Source organism: Selaginella moellendorffii, unplaced genomic scaffold (assembly GCF_000143415.4).
Source record: "Selaginella moellendorffii unplaced genomic scaffold, v1.0 SELMOscaffold_6, whole genome shotgun sequence".
NCBI classification, from domain to species: Eukaryota; Viridiplantae; Streptophyta; class Lycopodiopsida; order Selaginellales; family Selaginellaceae; genus Selaginella; species Selaginella moellendorffii.
In genome coordinates, this window is record NW_003314267.1 from 3,079,674 (window position 1) to 3,091,954 (window position 12,281).

Below are 12,281 nucleotides of genomic sequence, written 5' to 3' on the forward strand. Positions count from 1 at the left end.
TCACTATTGTCCATCCTAACAATCTCTTTCACAGTGCCACCAACTTCAATATGCAGAACATTATGCTCCTAATTGATCCCTAGCTTTCTGTCATAAAATCATTCTTTCCTAAGAATAATATTTGTGTGACCAATATCCATAACTTGGAACAAAGGATGGTTAAGAATCCTTTGAATTGTCAAAAGAACACTCAGAGCCCATTCACGAGTGTTACATCCATCTACTATAACCCTAAACCTTGTGACAACAAAAACAATTACCCTCCATCTTGTCCTTCTCATGTTGATCTAAATGAGTTTCTTTAGCCTCATGATCATTTCCACTCTTTGAGCCATGATGGAACAATGGCTGTTTCTTCCCCAATATAAAGCATTGGCAAGTTGGTCATCATGTTGATAGAGTTGATCAAGTTGATTGATAATTTGGGCGAAAAGATCTGAGCCTTAATGATAGCATTAATCAATGTTGCAAGAAAATCCTTCTTGACCTTTTACTACACACCCATTAAATTTAGACTTTTGATAAAACATTGCACCTTTAGTAGTTTATGATAAATGTCTGTGAGACTAAGGCAAAGGTCATGGGTATATGCATTTAAAGACAAAGTCCTTTACTAAATCTCTAGCAACTAATTCATAAAATTAACTTTTTCAAACTTCTTGATAAATGAAGCATGGAAAACCTTTATTAAATCACTCCAAGAAGTTGACTTTTAACTATTTATGGAAAGTGTCCAAATTTACTAATTGGGCATATCTATGGAATGTAAAGATTATCCTGAATATAATGGTATTGGATTAGCTTTGATAGAGTTCTTCCACCATGAAGAAGTATGGCTTGTAAGCTTCGTCACAAAAAAAAACTTTATCCTCACAAAGATTATGAGACCAATAACTTTCCCACAATTCCAACCAAGAATCAACTTCTTAACTATCACAAACATTTAGTAATGATTTTCATTCCATGATACCATAATCCTTGGTATAATTGATATACCAATGGTAATCATGGATATTAGATTAATTCAACCCTTAAAGGTCCATGCAAAGTAAAAAATCCTTAATGAAATTGTTAGAATCTTTAACCTTTTTAATAACCTCAGAAATTTGGCATCCTTGCCACACAACAACATCATCAAGAGTCTCTTCTTCATCGTCATGGCATCAAGATCAATATTCTGCTCATCTACCATCCCCAAAAGAACATGCTAATGAAATAAACAAGGAGTCCTTAAATCCCACAGGCCAGAGAATATTCCTGTAGTTTGTGTCAGTGCACAAACTAAAAGGTCCACACACTCCATGGATTCGGCACTTGAGAAGCATTGCCTTCCAAGAGGAGTTATCTGTCATCCAGTAGCTTGCTGAATCTTTCAACTCAAGAGCAGCCAAGAATATGAGCTGTGTTGAAACATCAGTCATTTCAAACTCTGTCTCCCAGATATCAAAGCTTGCCTGCTTTTGAAAACTTGATCTTGGAGCTATGTATCAGTCAGGAGGTCAAAACTTTGCCATGAAACTGAATTGTTGCTGTGTTTGAGCACAAGATTTTCATCATCTTGCATGTCCAGTCTCACACCAGCTACTGCAACTCACGATGACTTGAGCCACCCCATTATGCAACACAAACAATCCTTGGGCTTCATTAAGCACAAGTTGGGCGAGCAGTGGCAGTCCAGATAATTGTCTCAACGAAGTGTCTCAACTGATTCCTACATTCAACTTACCAGGAGCTCCAGTGTCATTGAGGGAACCAAACCCAAAGGTCGTCCCTGGCGAGATCAGGATTTGAGAGTGCTGCCTGTTTGAATGCTTCTGCCCATTTCAATTTCGCTCGTTAGAACTGCCGCTCGCAGTATCAACATGAAAGGCGACATTACAGAATGCCATGCGGTCACGCAAATTGTACAATAGAAGATGTTTTGAAAAGGTCCTCTCCCCTGTCCAGTCAAAAAGCTTGCTTCTTGTCTTTTTACAAGACGTCTATATCTTGACTTGAGATTCTTAGATCACAACTGGTTTGGGAGATACTTGCTTGTAGATAACAATTCTATATGAGACTAGTTGTCAAGGTTGAAGCCTCTTTCTAGGACTCCCATCAAGAGCCAATATATAACGGAAAAGGAAAATGTACAGCAAGAATAGCCATAGCCATAAAGAAGTAAAATAAACACAACCTACCTTTACCTCCTTAACCAACTTCTTATATAGTCAGCTCATAACATCACCCTTCTTGTTGAACACTCTGTGGTTGTATGGTTGGTAGTCCCCTAAAGGCTTCACTAAGGTTCTCCAGTTCTTGTTCTATGATCCAAGTATCATTGTACGAGGACTTTCCAGCCCACCGAATGTGGATACAGTCTTGTTTCGCAGCACTCAATTGTCCCGGTCCATGACCCTGTCTAGGCAGAGCAACACTCTGTCGCCAGTGGCCAGTGGCGGAGCTAGAATCTCGAGCTGAGGTGGGAGCGGACCCTTGTGAGCTTTAAGCTTAGATACATGCAGCACATTATGGAGACGGGACCCAAGCGGGAGGCACAACTTATAGACCACTTTGTTGATCTTTTCTTCAATTCTGTATGGACCAAAGAAGCGAAGGTGTAATTTCGATCGAGAGAGTGCCTTGCTCCCCAACGTGTGGCACTCAGGTCTGAACCTTACATACACCCAATCCCCAACCTCAAATTCTCTGAATGTCTGATAGTTATCCACAATCCTTGTCTGGGCTGCTTCTAAGCATTGGTGCACCATAAAAATGCACTGCCTGTATTGCTTTGAGGTGATCATCAACTGCTGGGGAGGCTGAAGGTCAGATGTTGAAAGCCCTGGGACAACTTTGACATAAAGTGCCACATACGGAGCCATGCCTATGTGTTGTATTATAAGGATACTCCACATGTGGAAGCCATCACAACCATGACGCTGGTTTATCCATGCAGAAAGCTTGCAGCAGTGTCTCCAAAGTCTGGTTGGTGTGCTCAGTTTGCCCATCAAACTCTGGATGAATAGCACTGCTGAAATTGAGTTTTCTTCCCAACGTTTTAAAAAGGCTTCTCCAAAAATTGCAACTTGGGGTCTTTGTTAGAGATGATGTCATGTGTAATGCTGTGGAAACATATAATCTGAGAGAAAAAAGCCTCGGCCACCTAGTCAGCTGAGAACATTGATGCCACTAGAATAAATCTTGCCACCTTGGTAAAACGATGAACAACCACTAAGATTGCATCCTTGGTTTGGATTGAAGGGAGTCCCACAATGAAGTCCATGCTGATACTCACAAATGGGTGTCCTTTTGGGTGTCACAAATGGGTGGCAATGGAGATAACAGGCCTGGAGGGGCACTTGTCTCTGCCTTGATGCGCTGGCAAAGAAGACACTCCAAAATCCAGGTCCCGCTGCATCCCTGTCCAGTGCCTCTGAATTGCTGTTGTTGTCCCAGCCACACCAGGATGGCCTGTAAGACCTCCGTCATGGCATTCCTTGAATACCTGTTTCCAAAAATCTCTCTTGCTGCTCACCATAAAAGGCCATCATCAAGGGTATACCTTGTATGAAGGAAGTTTGCCTGTGTTCTGAAGTTGTGAAGCACCATCTTCAAGGCCTCATCCTGCTCGTATTCTTCCCATATCTTCTGGACATAAACACCCTCCCATGCCAAGAGCAAAGGGAATGTCAATGATGTTGGCTTCTCAAACTTCCTGGATAGTGTGTCTGGAAGGATATTTGAGAGCCCAGGTTTAAACTCAATAGTAAAGTCCAGTGCTTGGAGTTATTCCACCCAACGACATTGCATTTTGTTGAGTTGTGCCTGATCAAGAATAAACTTGATATTGAAATGGCCTATCCTGAGGATAAATCTGGATGAAGTCACGTAATGACTCCATTTGCCCACAGCATGCATGACGGCGAGCATTTATTATTTGTACACAAGTTGGCATGCTTCAATCTCTATAAATCAACGGCTTTCTATCAGATGCTCACCTTGTTTTAGTATGGCTCCCCACTCCTGCATTGGATACATCTGTCTCAACTATAAAGTCCTGTTAAAAATCCAGTAGATATAATAGTGAGGTAGACTCAACTTGCTTGAAAGAAAAATGAGTATTCAGAATCCCAAAAAGCATAAAATGTCAGTTAGTGGAGCAGCAATTGAATCATAATTTTCAACAAACTTATGCAAGTAGTTACATAATCCTAGGAATGAGTGAAGTTGATTTGTCATCGGGGTTGTGGCCAATAAAAAATGGCCTGTCGCTTTGCTAGATCAGCTCATGTTTGCCCCCCTACAATGATGAATCCCAGGTATGCAATTTCTAGGATTCTGAAAGAGCATTTTGTCAACTGACAACCAAGAAAAATTCATCAAGGACCTCTAGAGCTCTTTCCAAATGGAGGAGATGCTCCTCCCAAGAATTTCTATACACAAAGATATCATAAAAAAACACTATGACAAACCAGAAGAAAAAAGAACCAAAGATCATATTCATCATTGCTTGAAAAGTTAGTGAGGCCAAAGGGCATCACTTTAAATTGACTTGAAAGCTCTCTTGTAATGATCCTCCTCTGCAACAGTGATTTGGTAGTACCCAGAATGGAGATCCAACTTAGAAAAGTAACGTGCACTTCCTAGTTCATTGAAAAGATCCTTGATCGTGAACTTGTTTAGTTGATGGTAGTCAATGCAAAGCCACCACAAACCATTCTTATTTAGGACAAGGAGAACTAGATCTAGCTTGCACTATCCTCAATTAGACTTTGCATTAACAGCTCCTGAACCATCTTGCCCACTCTTCCCTATTAAGCTGAACAAAGGCTCTTGTGGATGATGGTGCTCTTTGCTTCAAGGTGATAAGATGTCAAATCCGGCCTTTTGGATCACCGCTTTCTTCATTGTCTTCTTCTGATCCCATCCGCCATCTGTCCCTTGTAGTACTGTGATGTTCCATTTGCCCTCCAGCAAGCATAAAGCTGGGTGATACCCCACCATTTCTGCTCCTTTTGCCATGAGACACAAGCACTGAGCTGCTGAAATTGTTGTAGTTGCGGACAAGGTTGTAATCTGATCCATGTATACGTGATTCCATCTTGCACAAAAAACTTTTGCTGTGTTTGAAAGTTGATAGAGATATCCCCGAACTGCACAAGAAAATCCACGCCAAGGACCACATCGATGGCCCCCATCTCAAAAACATGGAAAGTCCTTGAAAAACTATAGCCTTTGATATCTATCATGCACCTCACGCTGGAATTACCTACCATCAAGGGAGACTCCAAGTCTTGTGATTAGAGTTACAACTTTTGCAACACTCGTTTGTTGATAAAAGTGTGAGATGCCCTTGAGTCCACCACAAAGAATGCTGTCCTGTTTCCCACCTTTCCCTTGACTTTTAGGCAATAAGGTCCTGACTTGGGAATGAATGTGTCAAGGGCGTTTTTGAGCTTCTTGGCTCTTGTTCTGTCAGATCAGACTCTGATAGGGACACTTCTAGAATGTAGAATGTTCAATCAAGATCTAATTCATCATATTGTCAGGGATAAACTTCACCATCTCCTTCTTGTGCCATATTCAAAATACTATCCTTCCTTAAGGTCATTTTGACAATGTTGCTTCTCCACTATATAATTCTATTTGGTTGATGGCTGGAACTTTGTAATACTGGTAAAAGGTTTTGGGTCAAAATGGGGCTTTCTTTTATTTGTCAAGGTGTAAGTGATTAAATTTTCCATTCTACTTTAATAATTTAATTATATGTTTGACCATTTGGAAGTGTCTCATTGACAACCTTTACAAGTCCTCATCCCAATTTAAGGATTTGTTAACCCCTTGATGTAACCTCAAAGCCACATCAACTTTACACTTGGTTTAAGTGCTTTATATGTCCAGTCCTACTTCAGACACCTAAAGGTGTTATCAACATATTAACCTTTTATGCTAAAATTATATCCATTTTCATTATCTCATTAGTAGTCTCAAACCATCTATACCACAGTAAAATTGGGCTATCCATCCATGAGTGATCATTTTATTTATAACCACATTTTAGCATCTTGAAAATACTCTAAAATATGGGAACATTATCTTGTAATATCCTTTCTTAGATCCCTATCAAGTCCCTCTTCATCTAGGGTAGTGTTTGTTAATACCACCATTAGTTCAAAGTTGAATCCCTACGAAGTCCCACTAATTTTTAAGACTGCCTCACCACATAGTTATACCCTTAGTTACTAAGTAAAAGACCACTTCTTTTCTTTCCCACAGTTAAAGATTTTGGGATGATATTTTGAAACACCATAACCCACTTTCCACCACTAAAGTGCCAAATCCATATAGCTAGAGCAAGGTTTCAATAAGCCATACATATTTAAGTAAATAGTGCCACCCACACTTGGATTAGGAGTATTGACAATTCAATCTTTTGAAAGAGCTAAAGCCAATTCTTAAATACTTCATTAAATTATTCCATTTATCCATTTATATTCACTTTAGTTTTAGACTCCCCAATGTTATATCATCACCCACCATATGGGTATAATCTTCTTTGGTCACACTAACCTTTTCTAACCACATTAATTCCTCTAGAGTCCTTTATCCTATAGTGACTTACCAAATCCCTTAGGGTTTGGGAGATGATTGTTTTGGGCTTTCACTCTCGGATTTGGACTCAAATTCAGACTCATACTCAAACTCGGACTTGGACTTGGACTTGAACTTAGACTCAGACTTGGACTTAGACTCAGACTCCATCTACGTCTCAGTTCTAGTCTCAATTCAGTCTCTTTGGTCTTGGTTTCAATTTCAATCTTGAGCTTGGACTTGGTCTTAGATTCAATCTTGAACTCAAACTAGAACTTGGTTTTGGTTTTGGTTTTGGTTTTGGTCTTGAACTCGGTTTTGGAGTCAACTTCCACCTTCCACATGTTATAACACTTGCTATATATCAATATTTTTTTATCCTTTTTTAAGGACTCATTTATTGATCATTTCATGCTCATTCCTCAAGCACTTCTTTGGGAGTTTCACTCTCACTCTTGATTTTTTGAGTTAGAGCTTTTGGTTCAAATATGTTACATTGGTTAGACTTTTGTTTAGACCACTACTATATAACACACTTATGACTCCACTTTGGGATTTAGGGATTTATATATTACAAATCCACCATCTATAAACAAAGTTCGATGTCTTTATCAAATGATGACTTAATTTCTAAAATGATTTTATCATGGATTACCATTGCACTAAGCCACTATTTGCCAATGGTTTACCACCAAAGGTTCATCATGTCTTACATCTCTATTAAGAAGTATGGACCCTCCAACTTAGAGTCTCATTGAATAATTCGTATTGGTTTTTTCACTTTACTAGTTTAGATCTTGTTAAACCCACTAGAGATACTTTTTCTATCTCAATTTTACTATTTACTTTAAAGTATTCTCAAAGGATCATCCTTAAGAACTTTAATATTGACTTCTTGTGTCAATTTTCTAAATGTCTTTGACATCTTTTATTACATATCCTTATTATGCAAACTTTATTTCCCCATCCTATGGAGTTCTTTACTTGAGGACACCATCATCTCTTTTTTATCTTGTACTAACTTAGTTACTAAGTTTCACTTACTTATAATTTATATTTAAAATTCTTAGGCCTTACTATTTGGCTATATTGCCACTCCATCTTTTAAAGTTTTCACCTTTTACCAAATTAGAGCATTTAGACATCCCTTGGAAATCTATTGTTTTTCCTATAATCTATTAAAATTTATCTTATGATAGTTTCTCAATGAATTTATCATTTCGATTTAATCTAACAATTTTTAAAGCCTAGTTTTGACCACTAACCTTTTGCTCCTATCTTATAATTGTTGTATCAAAAAACATAAAATTGCTACATTTGTCCTTAGAGTATACTTTTTGTTTCATAACAAAGGCTCTCTTTGTCAAGTTTAAAGAATGCTCACCCTTAGTAAGTTTTATCAGCATTTTTTGTTGTGGGCACTTCTATGGTCTCATCTTGTGACCCTTATATGAGTCCTTCTTTATAGACTACTTTTTTAGACTTACAATACCATTGTATTGTCATGGATCATTTCACCTTAGTCTTTCCCATTTCATCACCATGACCAATCACACCATTACCAATAGTTCAAATCATTACTTTGAACTTAAAACGTGGTTCCTTATCTTAGCAAAGAGTTTGTTTTTAATTATCTATAAAATAACTTAATGATCCCATATAGACATTTCAATAGGTTTATCAATAAGTACTAGGTCTACTCGACCCTTATTATGACCTCACGAACATCCACCACACTTAGCCAAGAGTTTATAGCAACTAAGATTAAGTGTTCCTATTCTATTCATTATATCCTCAGTGCCACTTGCACTAGAGTATTCAAGTTAGATCTACTAAGCTTCCACAACAAAGGCCTTAACTATGAATTATGACTCCGGAGCATCCCCCACTTAATAGAGTGCTCAAACCAACCTCTTTACTAAGAGTTCATGACCATTGATAAATGACATTATGCTCTAGTACCTTTCAAACACTAAGGGTTAGACTTTAACTTAATCTTTGCATATGCATTTATGGATGGTATCACATAAGATGCTTGGTGTGATTCCCTATATCAATGTACTAAATTGTAAGCCATAAATTTTTCCTTTCCAATTTGTTAGCTTACCTCATTTATCCAACCACCATGGCTTTGGTCTTAATTAAGTTCCCTTGCCAAGGTTCCCGTTTATTATACAAACTCCTACTTGGTCTTATTTAATTTTAACAACTCACTGCATGAGCAATAGAGTGTTAATCATTCATTTGCGGATTCCTAAATTCTCTTTTAATCCCCCTCCTCGAATTAAACTAGACTTAAGGTTTGGCTACACTCCCCACAAACACAAGCAACCAAGCACACCAAACCTCTAAGTTTTTAACATCCCTTAGTACAACAAAACTTGATCATAGGACCTTCTAAATTCCAAGCCTTAAATGCAACACTTACTTCAAAGGAAACACCATGGCCTAACAGCCCGATATAGGTATTTTTACTCCCCCACTTCCATCTCAAAAGGAAGGCCTAAGCCCCTAGGAAGGGGCGAGGACAAATGAACTGCAAGGTACTCAAGTGGGGCATTATTATATATGAGCTAGTATCGTGAATATGATTGCGGGTATCAAAAGTTAGCTGTCGGCTAGTCCAAATAGTGCAGATTAATTAATGGCTATTTAAAATATAATATACCCTTAAGCAAGGTATATTCCTACCCCTAAATTTGAAATTGTGCATATTGGGCATTCATGCATATGTCCTTCCTCTTGTGTGGAGTATCCACGGAGGAAGGTATCTACCGTAGGAGTGTGGTACGAGTGGATGATTAGTTGCCTCACATGGAATAGCTAGTCTACACAATAAAAGGATTGGTAAATTTAGTGCAGAAATAGAGGTGTTGGTTCCCCTTGGCTCAGTAGGGGTTGTTAGTCAATAGTCAATAAGGACATTAATTAACATCTCTGAAGGGGGGGGTGAAGGGGGGGGTGAGTGTAGCGCATGTGATCATGGGATGAAATTTGGATATATTATCACCGTGAATCCTTAGAACCTTGGGGGATAAATAAGGATAAAATAGCCACTAAGGGCTTTTTCATCAAGCAATTGCCCCTTTTTCAGTTGGCTTAAGGGGAGAGAAATACATGGACTAGCTAACAGGTAACTTTCGATACCCACATTCACATTCGTGATAGCTAGGAGCACTGTAGTCAGTTTTCTTTCTGGGAGTGGGAGCTACTCTTGAGCACTTCCTTGGGTGGCCCTTTCGGCACCGCTCGAGTCCATGCTCACTCCCATCTAAGGCCTCTAAGCCCTAATCTCAACCTCAAGTCAGTTTGGAAGCACCTCTAAAGAGTTCTTTCAAGACTGGTTCCTAGACCTCACTATCCCTATTATATTTTTGGAACCCCCTGCAGTCCCCCCGCCCCCAGGAGACACATGCTTTAGGCTTTTACCCCACGACCTGTATTAGTATTTGGACTCGATTTTGGACTCAATTTCAGACTCGATTTTGAACCTAACCTCAGACCCAACCTCAGACTCTATTTTGGACTCGATCGCAGACTCGGTCTTGGACCCGATCTTGGATTTCGAACTCAGTCTCAAACTCGGTTTCACACTCGGTCTCGGAATTGGTCTTGAACTCGGTTTCGGAGTCAGTCTCAGACTCGATCTTGGATTTGGTTTTAGAGTCAGTCTCGGACTCGATCCCGGTCTCGGTCTCATCTGATGAACTCTTTATCATTTCGGTCGTGCTTTTGGGGATCCTTTAGCTTATGACACCTTGGGGAGTTGGTTTCTTATATAAACTTATACCCATGTTAATTAACTTCTCTTTTATGTGTATGCTATAGGTTATAAATTAGGAACTTAGTTCCTCCAAATTTTTAAATCCTCTCACTTGATAAACTAAATAATCAATTTATGATCATGTATGGACTCCTCCATACTTGGCTCCATGGGCCACCCCTTTTGAAGTCAACACTTTCAACTAAAGTCTTTGTTTTTCTAACTTGTTAATCCCATTTAGCAAGTCACTCAACCAACGTAATAAAGTTTTATGCATAAGTGTATAAGTCCTTAACTACTAACTTCTATTCAAAACCATCCCTTTGAATATAGGAGAATTACTCCCTTGGCTTTGATAGCCTTGCCTCATAGTAAGTGTCAAGATCTGTGCTATTATAATTTTACACATTTTTATGAATCATTTACATTTGTTTTTCTAGTTACCAACTTACCCAAAATCATCTTTGGAACATTAAAAAAGCTCCATCCTTTATTTTATTAAAATGTCTTCTTTTAAATGTTTTTTGACTGCCATTTGGTTTAATATGGACAGTTCCATATTTTAGACTCTTAGCAAAACCCCATTTGATTCCCTACTCTTAATTTGTATAACCACCCTTAACTATGACCCTAAATTTTTATTATTCAGTTTTATCTTTTTAGTATTTACTTTTTGTACCATATGTAGTATATATGGTTTTCACCCTTTATTCTATGGTGATTTACCATAGGATAAACATGGAGGGGAATCCTAACCATTGGCCATGTGTCCAAGAGCAGTAGAGCAAAACTTGAGTTTTAGGGCTTTGGGCTATTAATTGAAGGGACGGAGCTAAACTCCCTAAGGAGCAAAGGAATCGAAGTATGGAGCAACTTTTGAACATTCAACCTAAAAAGTGAAAGGATAGAAGCATGGAGTGATATAAAAATAGTTTTAGAGCATTTAACTTCCCAATGCCAAAATTAGCATGTAGAATGAAGCCAAAGGAAGTTTGATATACTAATGGCCTAACACAAGGATATGAGTACTCCACTAACTAGCACGGTATGGAATTTAGGTTTAGACCTAAGATAAATGTAAAACAAAAACAAACACACAAACAAGAGCTATATTATGCCTCAAGTTAGTTGGTTATTTTCGACTTTATCGTGAATGTGACTTCAGGTATCGAAAGTTATCTGTCAGCTAGTCCTTTTAGATATTCTTTCCTTACTGCTACGATGGCAAGACATTGGTATTGCTGGTTCCCTTTATCAACCTCTCTTGTTCAAGTGTTAGTTTATTAGGCTTAGCACCTGTACTTAGCTAGATGGCCATAAGGTAGAAACTCCTATGTGTTTTTAGCTGAGCATACTTGGCCTAGCTTTTAGTTCTCTTTTGCTCTATCTTACACTAGCTTTACAAGAACCTCATATATTGAGATTAGTCCCTCAATATCACTAGATGATAGTTTACTGTGTCTGCCAAACACCCTTGCTATCATGCCCTTTGTGTTAATCTCATTTCGGTCCCAAATACTATTTATGGAAAGTGTCTAGATTTGCTCATTTGGCATATCTACGGAATGTAAAAATTGTCCTGAACACAATGGTGTTCATCCCATGTCCAAATTTGCAATCTAAGTACATTTTGTATTTAGTAAGTTTCGAGCTTGTCCAACAATAACTAAATAAATCTCTAATGAGATCCCAATATAATAATTAATCATTTTCAATGATTGCTAGATGTAAATACCAACTTCATGTGAGACACAAATCCCTAAGCTCCAAAGTGGAGCCAAAAGGGTGCCACATGGTAGTGGCTGAAGCGAAAGCCAAACGAGCATAACACGTTTAGACTAAAAGTTCCGACTTGAAAGGTCGAGAGTGAGAGTGGACTCCTTATGACATGCTCGAGGAACAAGCATGAAGCAAACAATACGACGTCTCTAGGAAGAGACATAAA